The 23,725-nt window shown below is 43.4% G+C and overlaps 1 long non-coding RNA gene across 1 annotated transcript; it reads left to right on the top strand.

Annotated features, from left to right (window-relative positions):
• Positions 1 to 860: 860 nt before the first annotated feature.
• On the top strand, positions 861 to 5,588 carry LOC307030008. The gene is made up of 2 exons (XR_013805473.1): positions 861 to 4,887; positions 5,300 to 5,588. It is a non-coding gene; the product is annotated as an uncharacterized lncRNA (long non-coding RNA).
• The last annotated feature ends 18,137 nt before the right edge of the window (positions 5,589 to 23,725 follow it).

Here is a 23,725-nt window from a genome sequence, read left to right as displayed (position 1 = left end):
ATACGCACGTTTCAATACACTTGTATCATACATCTTCCCTGTTACCCTCCCCTTGTTATAATGAAGACAACAGTGCATGTGAAGGACTCTAATACACATGTATCAGACACGCTCCCCTTGCTATAATGAAGACAACAGTTTTTAAAATGTAAAAACTTTTTTTTATTTATTTCCTATTTACATTTTTTTTTTTCCCACACAAAATCAATAGTTATACTGATTGTAACATCCCCAGGACCGTCTCCAGCTTAGAATTCCCCAGATTACTGGAAATATCATGATGGAGTTTTTTCACTTCAGTCAAAATATTCATGTGTATGCTGTTTTTCACACAAAGATGCATTACATCTACAAACAGAGCATACAATGAGAGCACATGATACACTTTTGGTGTTTGTTTTATTTCTTCGGTAATGTTACAGAATGTTTCGGAAAATGAAGATTCCAGGACCACTTTAAATGTTTCGTTTACAATACTATTACTATACATGAAAGCAAAAATAAAAGACATTTTCATTTGTTTTGGTTGTTTAACACTCGAACCGCCAACGGGTAAATTTTACCCGCAGCTGTTTTTTGATTGTATGTATCTTTTGTTCAATAACATATTAAAGTTTCCCAGTCCGTGACTTTTCCTGAAAGTGTGTTATGTAGCACCCTCTGTTGTTAACAATTGTCAATATGAAGTCAGATTGAAAAAATCGCCAAATAAATTGCCATTTATACCTATATCCGCCAGCGGGTAATATTTACCTCATAGAAAATGCAGCGTAAACATGACGTGTTGCTATAGCAACGCCTTTTGTCTTCTGCGGTTCCTTATAGATAGAGAGAGATATTGAGAGAGATAGATAGATATGAAGCTCAGCGCAAGTTCAGGCAGGAAGACCTATCACTTCGTATTGCGCGTCATGGCAATACTCGCTCCCTTCACTAAAGGATAGGGAGCGCCACTCCCCACTCCTCAGCTAACCTATCACTTCCCTCCATTCACAAGCCTAATCATCGCACCTGTTAATCCCTCTATATATGCTCTCCCCTTTTCCATCAGCTGTCTTCCAGGTGTCAACGCGCAAGCAGCAGCAGGGCTTCGTCCCAGCTCCGGGTATTGATCCATCAACTCCGCAGTCTTGCGGATTAAGCTACAGGGGGCGTTCCCCAGTTGGCTAGCGGTTCTAGCCGGCCACCCCGCAAACCCGGATGCGGAAGAAAAAGACAAGGATACTGAGCTCCACGGAAGTTCCTCCGGCTTAATGGAAATGAGCTACTTCAGGCAAACAATTGACACACGCCTTCAGTCTCTCGAGAGGGCATCACTGGCATCAGGGCCGCTCAAATGCGGCGCTTCCGGCCTTCACGCGGAACGGGCCCTCATCGCTTGCGAAGCTTCACCCACTTCCGGCTTCAACCACAACCCCTCTTGCAGGCAGGCAGGGCTCAAGCTACATCTCATCGAAGCTACTCCTCCTCCCGGCTCAGTAGCAGTACTGGTCTCTAAGTGCGTCTTAGGTGGCAAGCAGGTAGTGATGGCGAGATGAAGCCTTATGAAGCTTTGAAGCTTTCCAGCAATTGGTTCGCAAAGGGTTCATGTCATGAGGCTTCATCATGGGCTTCATTTGAACATAAACCCCTGTTGGTCAAAGCGTGTAAAACAGGCAAATTGGAAATCTCAACAGTTGCGCTCTATCTCATACCGAGTTTCCAATGAGTAAAGCCTTAGAATAACTCTAAACAACGGACATAAAATCCTATTTTCATGTTAACAATATTGTTTTCATTCCAGTTGAACGATTGTGATTGAAAAGCCGATAGGAGGCTGGTAAACATTGCAAAGAGGGATTCGTATTCCTTAATATTATTCATAAACTTAACCACGTTATAGCCTGAGAAGGCTAAACCATATCAGGAATACATTTATTAACTGTATTATCTCATTTAGCTGTAGCTTCTATAAGCAAACCCTGCGGTCGTGGGTCGGCTGCTTTCCAGCGAGCCACAGCCCACACGCTGAATCTACCCAAAAAAACAAACAAAACAAAAAACACTGGATATATCTTATCTGCATTTATTCATTTACTTATTCATGTTTTATTCTTACATTTATTTATGCTGTATCTATTTATACTTATGACATTTTCCGACCTCTATATAAGTGAGGGTCTGAGCTCTTTTAATTCCATCGTGTCACCAGCGGACCCGGGTACAGGAGGGGTAATATGGTTTTGTTATACATCCATGGGTATTATGAGCGTTGTGGCTCAACGGTTCAAATGAATCGCTTCCCGAAGCAGTCACGTGGTATCGACAGGCAGCGAGGTTCGCTTGTCATCGATGACGTCACTGGCCCAAAATGATACAAGCCTCGATACATGCTTCACAAAAAGATTGGGGATTACTCGACACACGCTCCGAAGCCTCGGCGCAATACGTAACATCACTACTAGCAGGTTCAGCGCACAGCAGGCTCGCCTCCTTTCCCTGCGCCTCACTGCTAAAACAGGTAAGAAAAGAGAAGAAAGAAAAGAGAGAAAGGAAAGAAGGAGAAAAGAAGAAGAAAGAGAAAAGCAAAAGAAGAGAAGAACGAAGAAGAAGAAAGAGAAAGAGAAGAAGAAAAAGGAGAGGAAAAAAGAGAGAATATCGTTGCTTTAGTTTAGGGTTAAGGTGAGTTCCAGGCAGTGTCGGGTGTAACGCGTTACAGCATGAGTTATGCAGTTCGGGTAACTACTACCCGTCACAATGCTCAGTAAGTACCGCAGTTTCAAGCTTCACACAGCCACGGATGCTGCCCATCCGTTGTTTTTTGGGGGTTTCTTTCAGGGAGAAAGAGATGTTCATGTAAGATGATAAAAGACAGTCTAATCACCCAACCAGCACATCAGCATCTACGTCTCACCGTGGCGTAATTAAACTGCTAATTAAGCTAGTCCTATACCAGGGCTCGATAGTAACGGTTGCCATTGGCAACCATTTGGAAATGTCAACCACTTCTTGGACTTTGGTTGCCATCAGTGGCAACCAGTTTTTAACATAAGAAATAAGGACAGCAAACGTGCACCCCAAAATAGATAAATGTTCATATTCGTTTTTAAGAGTGATATTTAATTGTTGTGACCAGTCGGAACCTGATACTTAAATTGCACGTGCATTGGCGTGATTACAGAGCCAGAAGCGATGCACGTTTACTCGCGTGCGCGGTGCGCCGCGCGTTTGTTTTACAACAAAATGGCGAAGCAAAAATAAGTTGCTTGACTGTGATAAAAGTTCAGCCAACACCTCAACTTCTCCAATGAATGTTCAAAGTGATTCAACTGATGGAGCGTAAGGTAAAACCCGAACGAAAAACAAAGAGGAATGTTTTCTATTCACTTCCGGTAAAAGTTCCTTCAAAATAAGAGTCCCGATCTTATTACTACAAAATAAAAGTGCAAAACGAAACTTTACCATAGAAAATGGTTGCTTTAAATTATAATCACTCTATAAAAAGGTAACACATTTTAAATATAGTTAGACATATTAAAGGTAATTTACAGCATCAATAATTAATATCAAATGTTTAACTATGAATGGTTTTCATTTATTTAACATTAGAAATGTATTAGTCTGGCCAATCCAAGACTTCATGCTGAAGGGCCAATGGGTCTATGGTGGGGGTCAGCACAAAGATCAAGAAAACCCACATTTGAAAGGGAGACAACGGATGATCAAGAAACTGGTGACTTGCTCAATTCATTTGTGAGGGATCTACGAAGACAGGACAACAGCAGCACTACTGGTATTTTGTATACCAGCAATTGAGGGTGGACAAGTTTACTACCACTTAGGTTCAAATAAATGCGTTAATTACTATTGTAAAGCATTTGAACATTCTCGTGTCACATGTTCATTATTAAGTGGATGTATAACTGTATAGCATCTTAATTATTTAAAATATAAGGTATCAAAAAGGGCAACCGTATTTTCAGTTGGCAACCAAAAGCGGATGCCTGGTTGCCAGCCTGGCAACCACTTTTAAAAGTTAGTGTTGAGCCCTGCCTATATCATGGGTCATGTCTCAGCATTTACCTAAGCAAATATTATTTCATGCTGCTCATATTGCACTCATATTTGGTTCATGCTCACATGGCTTAAGCAGGGTATGATATTCATGCATCATTGTACTCAAGCCAACAGCCGCATTACATTGTCTACATCTCCCTCTTCGCCGGGCATCGGCTCGTGCCGGCTATCCAAGATCTCTCCAGTTTACCTCTGGTAAACATGCATATAACTGGTGGTGGTGTCTTAAGAGCATTTCAGGGCTCGTTCAGGATAGGTGCAGCAAACCTGCCGCAATCAAGGTAATTGTTCCTCTTCCCTACAACAACCGCTTCTCATCCTACATTTGTCCGAACGCCAGTGCCGTGCTGGCTATCCAAAGGTCTCTCCAACCTTCAAATTGGTACGTATCCATATAACTGGTGGTGGTGCTTAGCATGTCAGCACGTATATTCGCCCCGCGGCTCATGTTTATCCTTGCATGTCTAACCCTGTACGTCCAGGTTGTAACCTTCGGGTCTGTATAAAATGTGTCCCTGCGAAGTCAGGTTGCCCCGTACGTCCGGGATGCCCTGTACGTCCAGGATGCCCCGTTCGTCCGGGATGCCCCGTACGTCCGGGAAGCCCTGTATGTCCAGGACGCCCTGTATGTCCAGGATGCCCCGTACGTCCGGGATGCCCCGTATGTCCGGGAAGCCCCGTATGTCCGGGACGCCCTGTATGTCCAGGACGCCCTGTATGTCCAGGATGCCCTGTACGTCCAGGAAGCCCTGTACGTCCAGGGAGGATGCCTAAATCCCCACATGTACTAACCTCTCTTTTCATCCATAGATTTCCACTGCATCCCACAAGGTAAGATTTCATCACGTTCAGTACTTCATACCTTCACTTCTTTTGGGGGTTCATCGGAAACGCTTCTTCCCTTCCCGAATGACATCCTACAAAACCTGGGCCTAATCGCCAAACACCATTTCATTCACTTGTTATAAACTGTCATCATTATGTTTCATTTATATAATGTGACCCGATAATAAACATGTATTCCATACATCACGTCTCTCCTGAGTGAAATGAAGCTCAGCGCAAGTTCAGGCAGGAAGACCTATCACTTCGTATTGCGCGTCATGGCAATACTCGCTCCCTTCACTAAAGGATAGGGAGCGCCACTCCCCACTCCTCAGCTAACCTATCACTTCCCTCCATTCACAAGCCTAATCATCGCACCTGTTAATCCCTCTATATATGCTCTCCCCTTTTCCATCAGCTGTCTTCCAGGTGTCAACGCGCAACCCTCCTCCACCCCTTCGCCTCCTGCTTCCAACTCAGGGCCAAGCTCAACCTTCTCCCTTCCAACCGGACCTAACCACTTATCACCACCACCAGTGTCTAGACCCAGGGGGGTTCATCGGAAACGGTTCTTCCCTTCCCGAATGACATCCTACAAAACCTGGGCCTAATCGCCAAACACCATTTCATTCACTTGTTATAAACTGTCATCATTATGTTTCATTTATATAATGTGACCCGATAATAAACATGTATTCCATACATCACGTCTCTCCTGAGTGAAATATAGATATATTGATAGATGGATAGAGAGAGAGATAGACAGATAGATAGTTATAGATAGTGTAACATCTTGGAGAATACAAGATCTTGGATGACTGAGCTCACGTTGAGGACGTAATGCATGTGTGCAGGTTACGTGCCGGTTGAAGAAAGATGGACACTCGGAATGAGAGAAGTAGTCCGCCTCGTCTATTTATGTAGACAATTATATGTTCATAGAACAGAACATTACAGATATATCGATAGAGAGAGATAGAGAGATTTGTACCTAAACAAAACACAAGTCTAACACCAAGTATTTAAATCAGCACTCTTAGCGATATTTTAAACTTTATGCTATCTGCACAACGTATCTTATGAAAAGCTGAGAGTCCACAGATTCTATTGGTATAAGTTTCATCCCTGTGCGATCAAAACTCACTGTTCTGTATGATAAATAAAAGAACATTGTACCTTGAAAATCTATAGCGGGTACATTTTACCCGTTGGCGGTTTTAGGTATACAGCGACCTCTGGCGGTTCTAGTGTTAATTGAAAACACAACATTCACCCCATTTTCAGAAAAACATATTACATCTTACCAAGTTAATGTCGTAGTGCATACAAGGTAATAGACTTAACGATTTGCACTGCTGCTTCTCTCCGCGTTTCATTTAAAGTGATCGGTTTATCGTTCAATTCACATTGCCCAAGTAGATGTTTAGGGGTCTCTTGGAAGTAAACAAATGCATTTTTTATATCAGATAAATTCATTAACATCACTTGCAAATTCTCTATCCTTTCACCCGCACCGATTATAATATGCTTTGCTTCTTCTTTGGTTTCACCATTATTAGCTCTGAATGTAATCCTTTCTGGGGCTTCTTGTGCTTCTTGTGGTCTGTTGAATACCTGGCATATGATTTGTTTAGCTGTAAGGACAGGTACCATATAATTGTCTTCAAAGGCTTTGTCTATGTCGTCACACGTTTTGGCATATCCTTCGATGTAATGGCAACCGATACTAGAATAGAGATCCTCCAACAGTCTTTTAAAACATGCTCTGGCACTGTCGCCAATTTGGGCAATTCCGTAGTATCGTGCTTTTTCTCTCATTATATTGAAGCAAAGCTCTGCCATTGCTTTTGGTATTTGTTCAACACATTCGCAGCAGTCGGTTAGCGGTAGATGATCTATAAGATTATTATGATCCGGTAATGGGTCTACAACACCATCCTCTATAGTTAGTTGACATTTCTTAACTTTGTTCCTTTTTCTTTTCACCTTCCTTCTTTTTGTCTTTTTCGTTTTCCGTCCTAGGGTCCCTTTTCTTTTCATTCGCATTCTGCGTTTGCTATTCGTTTTTCTTCTCCTTTTCATTTTGCTTTTTCTTTTTCTTCAGTTTTCTTTACTTTTGATTTTCTTATCTGCTAAATGTCGTTTGCGATCTTGGCGAGTGGTATGAGATATATTGTTTCTATAGAGGTTATCTATAATACCATTTTTTAAAGAAAATATATTCTTCATATTTCATGTTATCATAGTCCTCTTTTGTCCTAAAGACCTTACATGGATATGATATAGAGGAGAGCTCTTCTTCGGGAACATCCTCTCCCCTACTTTGTAACATCCATTCATTAACCCCATATCCGTTATCCTTGTGATAATAAGGGTAGGTTACATCAGACTTGGTTTTTCTCAGATCCATGGCTAGTTTTCAACGGTCGTCTTAGTGGAGTCCTTCGTTTTAGATGATTTGCTGAGTGGGGTGGGACTTATTGTGTGGGGGGAGTCATCTGTGGAATTGAGAGTTTTTTCACCAGTATAATGTCCTTCTCTGTTTGACTCTTTTTAAAAAGTTATTTTTCATCTATCATTTTCAACCAAGCAGCAAGAGGTCAAATTTAAGAATAAGTAATAGTTTGTCACGATTTTATGGGGAATAGTCAGAGCGCGATGTCACATCTTAAAGGCAGCTTGAACTTGTTTGTAAAACGGACAGCACGTCAGTTTCAAGAAAAGATGACACCGTGTTTATGCATGACATGCAAAATATCTTGAAGCCCTACAACCACAACAAAAAAAAAAGGTACAAGTATATTGTGTTAAAAATATGGCAAAAAGTCGTAATATTGTATAATGTATTGTTTCATCGAAACAGTGTTAAAATCACAAACTTGCCTTTTGGAGTCGCAGTCTTTTAAAAAAAATTGTTTTGTTAAGAGCTACCAAAACATAGTAAACATCGCAATTATTCCCATAACAAACTGAGAATGGGGACATCAATAACATATTTTAATGTTTAATTTTCTTCAGGGCCACCGTAGTGCACATTGATGAACACTTTAAAACAAAAATAATGCTTACAAGTGTAAATGAGCCGGATTTTAGCTTTGAGCTAATTTCCATCTGTAGTCCCATCACATACAGCATATAAAAACATGACATTTATATATATATACAGCAAAAATAAATAAATGATATGCAGAAAGAGCATGAGTAGCATACAAGCATTTACCACATGGCAGTACAATGTAGCAGCTATGATATATAAAGTGCAAGATAAGATAAAAGCGCTACATAAAGTGCAAGAGGAGATACCCCTGTGTTAAAGTGCATTTATTTAGCGGTGATTACACGTCTGTTTATTGCTCAACCATTCTTTAAGTTGACCTTTAAAACTATTGAGAGTGGGACAATCCCTTATCTCAGTTGGGGGGTTATTCCACAATGAGCTGCCTTTAATGGAGAGGACATTTTGTCCAAAGGTGGTCCGTCTGTGGTGGACTTCACAGTCTCCTCTGGTTTCTGACCTAGTGCTGCGTCCAGTGTGTTTTCTGTGGATGAATTCCCGCAAGGGGAGGGGGGCCAGCCCATGTAAATATTATTTTAAAAAAACACATACTTTTAAAAGACTTAAAATTGTCAAAAACTCAAGAAATTGTGATTTTCAAGGATGGTAAAGTGGTGGTATGACTGTGGCTTTCTGTCAAACACCTGGATAGCTCTCTTGAACAGCTGTTCTATGGGTTTCAGGTGTGTGGCACAAGCAAACGACCAGTTTGTAAAACAGTATTCAATGTGGGATAGAATCATACAGTGGAGGTATGACTTTACAGCATTGACAGTTAAGAAAAGGTCTAATTTGTTTAAAATGTTGCAAGTTGAATTTAATGGTATTGTATACTTTCTGGATATGTTTCTTAAAAGCCAAGTGCGAGTCCAATATGACACTCCCTGTTCAAGATACTTGAACTGGGAGACTAGTTCTATTTCTGCTCCATTTAAAAATACATTGGATCCTTCGATTTTGATTGATCGTTTACTGAACATCGTCGTTTGCATCAACATGCATACTGTTTTTGTTGTACTCATACTGTCAATATGCAGATTGTGTTATATAGCTTTAGATAGAATGTTTTGTCTTCCTCTTTGCATAATTTGCATCCACAATCCTTTGCCAGTAGGTTTTTCCACAGTCCTTGCGGTTTTCCAATTGTTCAACTAATTGGGAGCTACTGTAAGCTGTTTGTATTTGCATTTTAGCACATTACTTCCTGCAGTGATTCAGAAAGTATTGTGTTTGGGCTTTTATTGTGAAAGGGAGAACACTACTCAGAGCCAGACATAATTTCATAGAGAAAGCGAGTCTTATAGGGAGCCAATTTAAATGCTACATATTTGTGCAATCAACTACTTCATTATGATAAGTTGTCTACAGCCACTTTCAATGCAATCAAATGTATACTTCTAAGTGTTTACAACTTAAAAAATCTTTACGTACAAATGACTGTATATTGAATATATTTCTGTACCCAGTGTTGAACAGGACCCAAACCTTTGAGAGATGAAAAAGGACAAATCTGCTTAATCAACTGCCAAGTAGTCAAGTCTGCATTTGTGTCTGTTCATTTGTAAAACGTGGAATTCGGTTTCTTTTTAATGGCCTAGGCGGATTTTGGCTTTTTTCTCTTGCCAAGATACTTTTAGACACACTTTGAGGTATGCAAAACCTTAAAACTAGAACACTGATGGCTGGCTTACGCTGCAAACTTCATCACCTTTTAACAAGAGAGTAAGTATATAAAACGTTATTTTGTATATTTTACACACCAGCAGAAACAGAGAGAGATGGCAGGAAGGGGGGGAGACAGTCCCCGCCTTTACAGACACTTAGTTTTAGAGAGAACAAATACAAGTGTAAGGTAAGTGTTTTTAAAATCCATCCCCCCTCTGTCTAGTGATAAGATGGCAGGAAGGGGGGAGGAGGGGGCAGGGCCAGGCTCACACAGTCACCCCGCTGTCTGTTGAAGAAGGAAAGTGGTAACATACATCAATACTATTTTTAATTATTATGTTTATGGTGGGCTTTTCTTTAGGGGCTAAAATAAGATTTGATGTAGCCCCGGTCCACAGCAGGGGTTAGGGGAGACCGTCACACACACACACACACACACACACACACACACACACACACACACACACACACACACACACACACACACACACACACACACACACACACACACACACACACACACACACACACACACACACACACACACACACACACACACACACACACACACACACACACACACACTTGGGGGCGGGCCCCCCTGTCAGTTTTTATGCATACTAATGTGATTGAAACAGCATTTTTTTTATTTTATTATACACCATAAGGTGCAACAGTGGGGGCTTTTCACACCTGTGAATACACATCACCCCCCTCCTATCGACGGATCTCACACCTACTTGGGATATCACAACTACTTGAGATCTCACACCTCGATCAAAGGGGAGGCGGGACTTAGCTCATTTGCATAATTGGGGGAGGTGTGACCTGTTTGTGGAGAGAGAGACAGATACGCGAGGAAACAAATAAGGAAATGAGTACTTTGGTGCACACAGATCAGCTGGCACGGAACCGTTATTACGTGTCAGCTGTCGTTGATATTATAGCTTTTTTTTTAGCTGTCAACCAACTCCCTCTCAGAGGTGACCACGATTCACTCCACAGCATGTCCGAGTCAGGCAGTGGGCTCTTCCTATCGCTGTTTGAGTATACGCTGCACTAAATAATGTTCTCATACTTGCCAACCTTGAGACCTCAGAAATCGGGAGCATTTCAAAATGCAAAATGGGGGGGGGGGGGATTAACATTAACATGCTTATTGTAGTTCCAAGTGCAATGCCTTGCGGCCTGTAGCACCATCCTTGATCGAGCATATGTGTGGGCTGGTCCTGTATTAAATACAGGAAAGGAGTGAGCAGAGGGTAGAGTTGTCGATTCTTGTTCTGTTTTCTGTGATATATTTTACTCACCCTCAGTTGCTCGCGCTACTAAAGAGACGCGCTACCATGGAAACCAAACAATCTGTCCGAGTGCAACAATCCATCCTTGCCATCCTTAACCAGTGTGCCTTGCTCGTGATTTACCAGTGTTTGTGTTGCCACACAAACAATGTTTTTAAAGTGGTTTCTATATTGCCCTTTATTTGTGTATGTATTTGCGATAAGTGTGCGTCTTTACGCAATGCTGTTGGCCTTGCTGTTTGATATATTGTGCCGCAGGCCCGCAGCACGTGACGGTTTTGTGTGCCCTCCCATGAAAATCATATGCCCTCCCTTTAGATTAGTTCTGGCGCCGGGTCTGCACCCTCATGGCTGGAATGAACTCCACCTGCACTCTGGACCCATACCAACAACATGTGTCAGGGAGTGCCTCCCTGCCATCTCCCAACTCATAACCACAATCATTAACTCCTCCCTCTGCTCTGGATCAGTCCCCCCCTCACTCAAACTGGATCACTAACGACCTCCTCCTCTCCTCTGACTCCGGAAACCTCAACATCCTCATCCTCCTCAACCTCACAGCAGCGTTCGACACCATCAACCCAACCTGATCTCACCAGAATGCGTGACTCCACCACGACTCCTTAACACTGCATTGCGTGGTGGAGTCACGGACTTTGATACATTTACGTGTCTGCACCACGCAAACAACCCCAATGTAAAGTGAATGAGGCTCCTTTGTCGTGGTGCACACACGCATTTCTACAACGTCTAGCATGAGCTTTTTATTCTATAAAACTTTTTTTAAATCTACTTTATAGCTTGTAGTAGGCTAACTCACGGGAGGCTTCTTTTATTTGATTTGTATTCATAATAATTTTTATTTTTCGTCAGAATGTATTACGGCAACCCTGTCTCCTAAAAATTACGTTCCCACAGAACTAAACTGCATTCTCAATTACGTTTAGCGAGAAACGTATTTTCTCCCACATTACGTTCATTATGAACGTATATCAAATACGTTTATTTTCTACATATCTTTGCCATTTATTGTCTTGCTTATAATAATGATAATAGTCATTTATAAATATCATTTTAGAGCACACATTTGAAATCAGTAGGCGAGGCTGTAATTTCGCCAGCTGTTACTCATGAGCGATGCAGAAAATAATAGTTTTAACATGCCAAAAAGCTGCTGTGTCATTTATTGTGCCTCAAGCATTAAAAATAATCCAGAGTTAAGTGTTTCTGTACTTCCTCTAAGAACAAAGGACAGTAAAAGAAGATCTCTGTTAATGATCGGTCGTTCGCGAACGATTCGTTCTTTTTGAACGAATCTTTGAAGTGAACGAGATGAACTGATTCCTCCCACAAAACAATTTGTTTGCTTGAGTCGCTGCCTTCCGCCAAAAGATAAAGAGAAGCTGTTCGCGATTGACGAACTTAAAGAACTGGGGGAAACAGTTCAGAACTGTTGCCTACAGTGCTTTTATCTTATATCCCTTTCTTTCAAGAGGAGGGTCCCATTAAGGCCCCTCCGAAATACTGGATGTTCCATCTACAAAGAGTTGGACTCAGTTAGACAACTACCACAAATACAATGAAGTACTTTACTGTTGGACTCAGTACTAGTTGGACTTCTACCACAAGTAGGCTACTATGAAGTTATTTTACTGTGTACTTTTTCAGTTATTCTCTGTCAAAATCCTGTGGCAGAAAATCATTTTATCTCTCATCAAATATGGCAGAAAACATGCAGTTTGACAGAGGATTAAAACTGTAATCAGAGCCCTCTCATCTGAGCTCCGTTACACACACACACACACACACACACACACACACACACACACACACACACACACACACACACACACACACACACACACAGGAGCGGGACATCCTCCTCAACCTGTCTGCCATAAATGCCTCAGAGGAAGGATACCTGAACCGTAGCGTCCAGCTAGCTTAGCTGCTAGCTTAGCGATAATTGCACACAGCATTGTATTCTCCTCCCCCTGTCGGCCCTAAAAGCTTCAGAGGGCGGATACCTGAGCTCCATAGCGTCCCGCTAATGTGAAACACACACACACACACACACACACAGCGTTAGGGGACATTCTCCTCCCCCTGTCGGCCCTAAAAGCTTCAGAGGGCGGATAGCTGGGCTCCGTAGCGTCCCACTAGCTTAGCCGCTAGCTAAAGGTAAACATAGATGGGTACATAGAATATGAATAAATCTTCACCGATGTAGAAGATATATTTTTTTATTCACTTTGAACTCGGCCAAATGGAGTTTAATGCTTTGGGATTTAAGTTAGGCCACAGTACGTGCATGGGTTTGAAAGTATAAAGTGCTAGCCTGCTGTAATACATCGTATAGTCAGGCACAAATGTATGAGATTTAACAATTTCCAATTATATTTCTTAGATAATATGTAGCCTATTCCCAGAGCATAATTAATGGGGCAACAAGGTGAGGTGAAAAATGTGATTTAATATCATACATTTTACGCCAGCAAACTTCTTATACGGACTTCGGCAGTAGTGAAGACTCACTGAACTAATTAAGTACAAAGACGAATCGTTCGCGAACGTGCAAATCACCAGAAGTCGTTCGCGAACCGGTGAACGAATCAGTGAACGAATATTTAAAGTGAACCGAATCAAAAGATTTGTGTCCCCGAAGGGAAAGGAAATGCCCATCACTAATCTCTGTGGCTTCAGGCTTGATCGCCGTTCAAATGACATCGTTGGTTTCCCCAAAAGTTGGCGGGGCTGTGAAGTGACGTAGATTTTACTCTCTTATATTATTCAAAACCATTCTATTTTTTCTAACGTAAATTGCATGCCAGTGTTTTATCTTTGTATTTATTTGTTTTTATTTTAAATCGTATAATGTCAGACTTTTTTTGCCGTCTGTGAGGAAAAGAAATGGGGCTCAGAGCCTCAAAATACTGAAATCTTTATTTTTTTTAATCTTTTTTTCCTTCTAATTTGTTATTATTTTCTAAATTACACACTGTTATTTACTCAACAATAACACACACTTATCCTTGTTTTTATTCATTCGTTTAATTCTATAATCTTGGGCTTTTCAGCATGCTTTTTAGCCGTAAATAAAGTCACCGGAAACAGACATAGGCCTATATGGGACATTTTGAGCGATACACACCACAAACCCACTGAACAGATTACCCAAGATCCTCAGCTTGAAACTCGTTGATTCGATGTTTTAGCCGCAATGCATGTTAGGATATGATGTTAATGCGATATGATATCCGAAAACATTTTTTTAAAATACTTTATTCCAAGTGTTCTTGCTTTTCTTTTTGGAAGTCATCACATAACTGCATTGTAATACACGGTTCGGCTGCATTAAATATTACAAATCTGCCGTAGTTCTTTATTTATAGAGCCCTGATGAGAAGACTTCTGGACAAACAGGAGAACTGCCGCCAAAACTGAATATGTGACGTGGATCATAAATATATCAACAATTAAACAACATATTGCATTTCTTTTCACAAAATACGTCTCCTTGCAGTATCAATAGTAATTCGGCTGACTTTTATATTTGATCAAATTGGTAGATAGGTTATATTTACACCATAACGGTGCACAGCTGATAGAAAAGGACTTGCAGTTTTTAAAGATATTACTGATTTTCTTTGAATATAAGAATGTAAATACTGAGTTGAGAGAATAATCAGGGGATTTGGTTGATGGGAGACACATCTATTGAATCACAATTTCAATAGCTTACCATTAAATGAAGCTTTGCGTAAATTCTTTCAGGAAGACTGGTATAAATTCAGTCCGCAGCTGCTTATAATCAGATCATCACGGGCGTTCTCTTTAACCTATTACACTCACCTCATTCTCCAGCAGCCAATCACTGTGCTGCAGCCAAACTTTCAAATGGTTCTCCTCTCTCCTGCAGTCAGCTGTGATTTCAGGTTGTCATGCTGCCGCCATACCCGTTCCAGATCCTCGTAGCAGATATCAAGTCTCGTCCAGCCCTCGCAGCACCATTCAAAAACCCAGCGTGTGGTTAAACCGGGGCCACCATAATGCTCTGATGATCAATAACGTCCATGCGCAGCCAGCGCAGCTCCAGAAAATAATGGGGAAAAGACACTCATCTCTAAGCCTCACCAACCTCTCAAGAGCGAGAGGAGAAGACCTCCATCGGCAGAAACACGGGTACAGTCCGGCCGTCTAGGCATAGTGAAACGAACCGATCCGGGATCAGAACGGAGTCGAGGCTCTCGGATCTCGAACACGGAAGTTGCATTACGCACAAGCCGACGCGAGCAGGAGAGCAGGCCCTCTACGCCGCATTCAATTCCTCCCGGAAAAATTCAAACAGCAGAGAAGTGACGTTTATCCTTTTTCTCAGTAACGTTAGGCACGATCGCCTCAGTGTCTCATCAGATCGTATCTTGCACCCCTTTGTGGTTGGGGGCATAAATACAAGTAGCCTACAGACATGTTTAGTCTTGCTGCACCTCGTAACAACTACCGTATTCTCTGATAGAGGCGCATTGTCTCTCTGATCCCTCTGTAAAGGGCTCTCTAAAGCGTCCCCTCCTCTCTCTTAGGTTACAAATAAAATAGATAATATGGATATAATGGATAAAATAGATCAAATTAATGAAATGAATAAAATAAGATAATAATATATTTAAAAATGAATAAATATAAAGAAGAAAGTATGCACAGGTTCTCCTTCATACTTTCATGCATATAACTGGTGGTGGTGCAAACCGTGCTCTTGCTTTACATGATCATACGATCCCTCTATCTGGTTCTTTAATATGTCTCAGTTCACACTTTTCCATCAAGCACATAAGAATAGATGCAATATAACAACTCACGTCAATGTGGTCTTACAGTGCACGCTTACAGCAATGAGTCACTCACTCAGCGTTCGTTTTAATCATCTGCAGAATACCTTCTTGCATTACATTATTCATTAATCAGCACTCCTTCGAACGGTTTAATCTAGTCATAGCGATGGCGAGATGAAGCTTTCCAGCAATTGGCATGCAAAAGGGTATCTCATGAAGCTTCACTTCAACACTATCCCCCTGCTGGTCAACACGCATAAAACAGGCAGATATATCTCAACAGCGTGATCTTCTCGTACTAAGTTCCCATGAGTAAGCCTTAGAATAACCCTCGACAATGAACACGAAATCATATCACATGTGTATCAATATCGTACGCATTATTTATTCGTCTATTTATTACTTATTTTATTTATTCATTGCCTTATTTATTCATCACCTTATTATTAATGTTGGTATTCATACATTCATTATGCATTTATTTAGTTATACATACGGGATGTTCCTTCCTCTATACGTGAGGGTCTGAGCTCTACACGAGGGGTAACATGAGTGTTTTAAAACGTGAAGTGTCAGTGGTTCAACAGATCTGAGCACTATCTGAAGCAGTCACGTGGCGTAGACGGACAGCGAGGCTTCTAACGATACAAGCCTTGATACACGCTTCACTGGATTACTCGAACCACGCTCTGAAGCCTCGGCGCAGCACGTAACATCACTACTAATCGTATCCCTGTCTGTACATATTTGTGTTTATATGGTATGCTTATTTCTGCCTACCTCATCACTGTTTCTTGCACGTATACTTCAAGTTGAAATGCTTCTCTTAGAGGTTTTACTCCATGCAACATCAGGGGGCAGGGAGATCAGACCCTATAACATATGCCCCAGCGTCAGCCAAGCTAACAGGAGTTATTCTCCATGCAACATAAGCATCAGGGGGCAGGGAGATCAGACCCTATAACATACTGTACGCCCCAGCGTCAGCCAAGCTAACCAGAATCAGAATACCTTTATTAGTCCCACAGAGGGGAAATTTGCAGCGTTACAGCAGGAAAGAGCCACAGACAGCTTAGTTAGACCCTCCAGAAAAACGCGGGGAAAAATCCTTGATTATGCGGGCTAAAATCCTTGATTATGCGATTAAACATGCTAGGTTTTTATGTGATTTTATGCGGTGAAATTGCGGGAAGTTGTGAAATATGCGGAAAGTTGCGAAAAAGCATAGATTTATTTTTAAATATTGGGCTGTCTTATTTATTCTCTCTCACACACAACCTGCCACTAACGTTAAACTCCTTTCCTATTCAATTAAACACATTCAATGTTTATTTATTGTAAAAGCAATTGGGCTATTTTAATCACACTCTCTCTCTCACACACACACACACACACACACACACACACACACACACACACACACACACACACACACACACACACACACACACACACACACACACACACACACACACACACACACACACACACACACACACACTTCTCCGCCTCATTCTGTTTTCATTTACTCGTTCGTTATCTGACCAGCTTCAATCTTGTAGGCTACTCACTTCGTTTCTTGTAGCCTTCGAAAGGGTTTTGGCGGTTGATGCCTCGGTGAACGTGAGTTGTTTGGCTTTCTTGTCCGCAGCAGCAGAAAGCATTTTCAAATGTTTGCTCTGTGAATCAAAGTGGGTCGTCACCGTCGATTTTCTTTAAGACTTATGCTCCAACACACAGTTGCACGGGGTGCAGAATAGTTTCCCCCCATTTTCGTGAAAGACATCGGGGTACTGCTTTGCCCCGGTCTTTAGCAGAAATGTTCGTCGGTAAATGAGATGGATCAGATTTTTTCATCTTGGTGTTTTCTCTCTCGTGTGAGTTCCACACATTCACTCTACGATGTTTGTTTACCTTCTGTGATGCGCGAGCTGATGACGTCACTTCATCATCATCACTACTTCACGTCAAGACGAGTTAACTTTTTTTTTTCTCAACTTTGTGTGGAAAAATGCGGGGATTATGCGGCCTTTTGATAAATATGCGGGCTTTTAAAAATCTGCGCCATTTTGCTGATTATGCGGTAAATTCTGCGATCACAGAATCAGGTTTTTCTGGAGGGTCTACTTAGTGTTGCATATCTTAAATGCGTTAAAAAAAAAGTAAAAAAAAGTAAAGGAAAAAAAAAAGTACCAAGTTATAATATAATAAACAATATGCTAAAAAATAAAATAAAATAAAAAAATAAATAAAAAGTTACATAATTTTCAAAAATACAGATCAACAGGAGTTATTCTCCATGCAACATAAGCATCAGGGGGCAGGGAGATCCTATAACATACGCCCCAACGTCAGCCAAGCTAACAGGAGCCATTCTCCATGCAACATAAGCATCAAGGGGCAGGGAGACCAGACCCGATAACAAACCCAGCAGATCAGCAGAGCTAACAGGAGCCATACTCCATGCAACATAAGCATCAGGGGGGGCAGGGAGATCAGACCCTATAACACAAGCCTCAGACCCTATAAGGGAGATCATAATAATAATAGATTTAATGTGTTTGCGCTTTTACAGGTGCTCAAAGACGCTTTACAGATAATAGTGAAGAAAAAAAAGAAAAGAGAAGAAAGGAACAACAAATAAATATATAGTTAAAGTTAAAGTCAAATAATACAAAAACAATCACACATTAAAAGCCAGATTGAAGAGGTGAGTTTTTGTGAGTTTTTTGAAGGTGGTGAGGTCAGTGTAGTCTCTGATGGGTTGTGGGAGTGAGTTCCAGAGGGAGGGGGCAGCGAAGGAGAAGGCTCTGTCCCCCCAGGTCCGGTGATTGGTGCGGGTGGGGATGGATAGGAGGTTGGCTTCTGATGAGCGGAGGCAGCGGGAAGGGGTGTGGTGGTGCAGCAGGTCTGTGAGGTAGGGGGGGGCCTGGTTGTTGAGGGCTTTGTAAGTAATGAGGAGAACTTTGAAGTGGATTCTTTGACGGACGGGCAGCCAGTGGAGGTTCTGGAGGATGGGAGTGATGTGGTCTCGGGAGCGGGTGTGGGTGAGGAGGCGGGCAGCAGAGTTCTGGATATGTTGGAGTTTATTGAGGAGGTTGGATGGTATGCCATAGAGGAAGCTATTGCAGTAGTCGAGTCGTGAAGTGATGAATGCATGAATCAGGATTTCAGCAGTAGAGGAGGAGAGTGATGGCCGGAGACGGGCAATGTTTTTGAGGTGGAAAAAGGCGGTCCTGGTGATGTGATTTATGTGGTGGTTGAATTTGAGCTGACTGTCGAAAATGACTCCGAGGTTGCGGATGTGAGGGGGGGGATAGAGTGTGGCTGTCAATGGTGAAGTTGAAATTCTGGATGTCTTTGATACGGGATGGGGGGCCGATGATGATGATGTCTGATTTGGCACTGTTCAGTTGGAGATAGTTTGTTTGCATCCATGCTTTTATTTCTGAGAGACAGTTGGTGAGAGTGGAGTGTGTTGTGGGGGTGATGGTTTTTGTTGAGATATAAAGTTGGATGTCATCGGCGTAGCAGTGAAATTGAAGGTTGTGGAGACTAATTATTTTGCCAAGGGGGAGCATGTAAAGGATGAAGAGGAGGGGGCCAAGCACCAAACCCTGGGGGACACCTTGGGACAGAGGAGCAGTGGAGGAGGTGCAGTTGTTGATGTTGATAAACTGATGTCTGTCGGTGAGGTAGGATTTCAGCCAGGAGAGTGCAGTGTCAGTGATGTTGAGTGATGATTCGAGGAGGGACAGCAGGATGGTGTGGTTGATGGTGTCGAATTTTGCGGTGAGGTCGAGGAGGATGAGGATGTTCAGGTTGCCGGAGTCAGAGGAGAGGAGGAGGTCGTTTGTGATTTTCAGAAGAGCTGTTTCTGTGCTGTGTTTTGATCGGAAACCGGATTGACATGGCTCAAAGAGATCATTGGAGCTGAGGTGGGATTTTAGTTGTGAGGCAATGACACGTTCAAGTATTTTTGACGGAAAGGGGAGATTTGAGATGGGCCGGAAGTTGGACATGATGTCAGGTGTGAGTCCAGGTCTTTTGAGAATGGGTGTGACAGCAGCCAGTTTGAGAGAGGGGGGAACTGATCCAGATCTGAGGGAGGAGTTAATGATGGTGGCGATGAGCTGGGACATGGCAGGGAGGCTCTCTTTAACAAATTTGGAGGGCATTGGGTCAAGTTTGCAGGTGGAGTTAATTCCAGTCATGAAGTGGGACAGTTGCATGGGGGTCACAGGGGAGAAGTGGGACAGGGGCTGTGAGGTGAAGGGGGGGGAGCCAGGAGAGGAGGTGGGGGGTGCTGATGAGGGTGTCAGATTGCTGTAAATGTTGTTGATTTTGGTTTGGAAAAACGAAAGGAAGGAGTTGCACTGTTCGGTGGTGAAGGACGAGGTGGCGTTGTCACAGGGTTTGAGAAGTTTGCTGATGGTGGAGAACAGACGCTTGGGGTTGCTGGAGCCAGACTGAATGAGTTGTGAATAGTAATTAGACCGGGCTGCTTTGAGTGCATTACTGTACTGCTGGAGATAGTCTTTGTAGATTTGAAGATGGACTGTTAGTGTGGTTTTCTTGTGTTGGCGTTCAAGTTGACGTTTCCTTGATTTCATTTGGCGGAGTTCGGGGGTATACCAGGGGGCGGAGTGTATGAAAGAGACATTTTTTGTTTTTGTGGGGGCCAGTTCATTGAGACAGAAGGAGAGGGTGCTGTTATAATAGTCCACAAGTTCAGATGGGTTTTCAGAAAGTGGGGGGGGGGGAGGCAGACATCTTGCAGGTAATGGAGGCAGTGATTGCTGAAGGTGAGATGGATTTTTGAGGTTTCTGTAGGTTATTGTGCGTTTTTGCTTTTGGGCGGGGATGGGGATGTTGATATCCATGATGATGGCCAGGTGATCAGAGATGTGGAGATTGAGGCTGGACAGATGATGGATGGTGAGACCAGTGAAGCAGACCAAGTCCAGGATGTGACCACGGCTGTGTGTTGGGAAGTTGATGTGTTGAGAGAAGTTGCAGCAATGAAGGGTTTCCTTAAATTCAGAGGCATATTTGCAGGTCGGGTCATCAATATGAATGTTAAAATCCCCTAAGAGGAGAACAGATGGGGATATGGCAGAAAGCTGAGTGAGAATGTCAGAGAGGTAAGAGAGAAAGGAGGGGTTTGGCTTCGGGGGACGGTAGATGATGGCTGTGAGCAGGGGAGTGGGACCAGAGAGTTTAAAGATCAGGTGTTCAAATGAAGAAGCATCAGGGATGGGGATTATGGTAGCTTTTATTTCCTTTCTGATAATAGCAGCTATACCACCACCCCGCCCTTGTGGGTGAGGTTTGTCAATGTATGTGAATCCTGCTGGGGTGATTTGATTTAAAGAAAAATAGTCCAGGGGCTTTTGCCATGTTTCGGTCAGATACAGAAAGTCCAGGTTATTGTCTTTAATGAATTCATTCAGAATGTGGCTTTTATTGTGGATGGAGCATGTGTTGAGCAGGGCTGCTCTGAGGTGACGTTACATTGGGGGGGGTTGTGTGGACCGGGAAAGTGGAAGGAGATTGGTCAGATTCACGTGTTTTTTGGTGTGATGGCGTAGTAATAATAATAATAAATGGGATTTATATAGCGCTTTTCTAGACCCAAAGACGCTTTACATTATGAGTCAGGTCGACAAACAAAACAAGAACAAAAACACAAACAAAAACAAAACAAAAACAGAAAAGCAGTCAGGAGGATGTTGGTTCAGAGGGGGGAGGGGTGGGTTTAAGGATAAGCAGAGTTGAAGAGGTGGGTTTTGAGACGGGACTGGAACAGGGTGAGGGAATCAGACTCACGGAGGTCTTGGGGGAGGGAGTTCCAGAGCTTCGGGGCTGCCACAGAGAAGGCTCTGTCACCGAAGCTCCAGAGTTTGGCCTTGGGGATTGAGAGCAAACCGGCTGAGGTGGATCTGAGGGACTGGGGTGGTTGGTAGAGGATGAGGAGGTCAGTGAGGTAGGGGGGGGGCAGATGGTGGAGGGCTTTATAGGTGAGGACCAGGAGTTTGTAGTGAATGCGGTGTGAGACGGGAAGCCAGTGGAGTTCTTTGAGGACCGGGGTGATGTGATGCCATGATTTGGTGTGGGTGAGGAGTCTGGTGGCTGCGTTCTGGACACGCTGGAGTCTGTTGAGGGATGTTGTGCTGATGCCGAAGAGGAGTGAGTTGCAATAGTCAAGGCAGGAGGAGAGGAAGGCGTGAATGAGTCGCTCAGCTGCGGGGCGGGTGAGAGAGGGACGGAGTTTGGCGATATTGCGGAGGTGGAAAAATGAGGTTTTTACAACTTGGCGGATGTGGGGGTCGAGGGAGAGGGTGGGGTCGAATATCACGCCAAGGTTGCGTGCCTGGGTGGAGGGGGAAACAGGGGTGCCATCGATGGTGAGTGTCAGGTTGGGATTTTTGCTGAGGGTGGATTTGGAGCCGATGAGGAGGAGTTCAGTTTTATTGCTGTTGAGTTTGAGGAAGTTGTGTTGCATCCAGGATTTTATTGCAGTCAGACAGGATTCAATGTGTGTGAGAGGGGGGTTGTGGGGGGATTTGGTGCTGAGGTAGATCTGTGTGTCGTCAGCATAGCAGTGAAAGTCCAGGTTGTGATGGCAGAGAATCTGACCAAGGGGGAGGATGTAGATGATGAAGAGGAGGGGGCCAAGTACTGAACCTTGGGGAACACCTTGGGTGACTGAAGCTGTGGTAGAGGAGTGATTGTTGAGGGAGATGAAGTGGGATCTGTCGGAGAGGTAGGACTGGAGCCACCTGAGTGCAGTACCTTCGATACCGATATCCCGGAGTCGGGTAAGCAGGATGGTGTGGCTCACGGTATCGAAGGCTGCACTCAGGTCAAGGAGGATGAGGATGTTGAGGGAACCGGTGTCAGCAGAGGTGAGGAGGGAATTGAGGACTTTGATGAGTGCCGTTTCTGTGCTGTGGTGAGGACGAAAACCAGACTGAAGGGGTTCAAAAAGGTCATTTTTTTGGAGATGGCGGTGGAGTTGTTTGGAGATGATGCGTTCTATTGTTTTAGAGAAAAGGGGAGGTTGGAGATGGGGCGGTAATTACTGAGGGAGGAGGGATCCAGACCGGGTTTCTTGAGGATGGGAGTGACAGCAGCAGTTTTGAAGGCAGAAGGAACGGTTCCTTGGGACAGGGAGGAGTTGAAAAGGTTGACAATGTCGGGGCAAAGGACGGGGAGGCAGGACTTCAGAAGAGGGGTGGGTAGAGGGTCAAGCGAGCAGGTTGTGGGTTTGGAGGAGCTGATCAGTTGGAGTATTTCAGGGGGGGTCACCAGAGTGAACTGGGAGAGAATGCCGTGGGGAGGAGGGCTCGGGAGGTCAAGGGAGATGGAGGGAGGAATTGTGGCGGTGGATGTTGGGGGAGATGTTTGTGTGTCAGATGCAGCGGATAGGGAGTGATTAATGGCAGTGATTTTGTCAGAGAAAAACTGGAGGAATGAACTGCATGTGGAAGTGGAGGAAGAGAGGGTGTCAGCACGGGGTTTGAGGAGCTTGTTGACGGTGGAGAAGAGGGTCCTGGGGTTACAGGAGGGGTCGATGAAGATGGTGGAGAGGTAAGCAGATTTTGCGGCATTGAGGGCGTCTCTGTAGGTAGTGAGATGGAGTTTGTAGGAATCATGGTGAACTGTGAGGGATGATTTCATGGTTAGGCGTTCAAGCTGGCGGCCGGTTTGCTTCAGTTTACGGAGTGCAGGGGTGAACCAGGGTGAGGAGGTTTTAAAAGTGACATTTTTCCTTTTGAGGGGGGCCAAGCTATTGAGGGAGGCGAGTAGGGTTGAATTAAGGTGGTTGAGTTGATCATCGGGTGAGCTGAGGTTCGAGTCCAGGGGGAGAGTAGAGGATAGCAGATCGGAGAGGTGCTGGGGATCAACAGAGCGTAGATTATGGAAAGTGATGTTCCTGGATGGGGGGGGGCGGCGGACGGGGGAGGCGGTGGTGAACTGTATGAGTTTGT

This window comes from Notothenia rossii (assembly GCF_949606895.1).
Source record: "Notothenia rossii genome assembly, chromosome: 2".
NCBI classification, from domain to species: domain Eukaryota; kingdom Metazoa; phylum Chordata; class Actinopteri; order Perciformes; family Nototheniidae; genus Notothenia; species Notothenia rossii.
The sequence above is the reverse complement of the archived record's forward strand: the minus strand, read 5'-3'. Positions and strand labels throughout refer to the sequence as shown.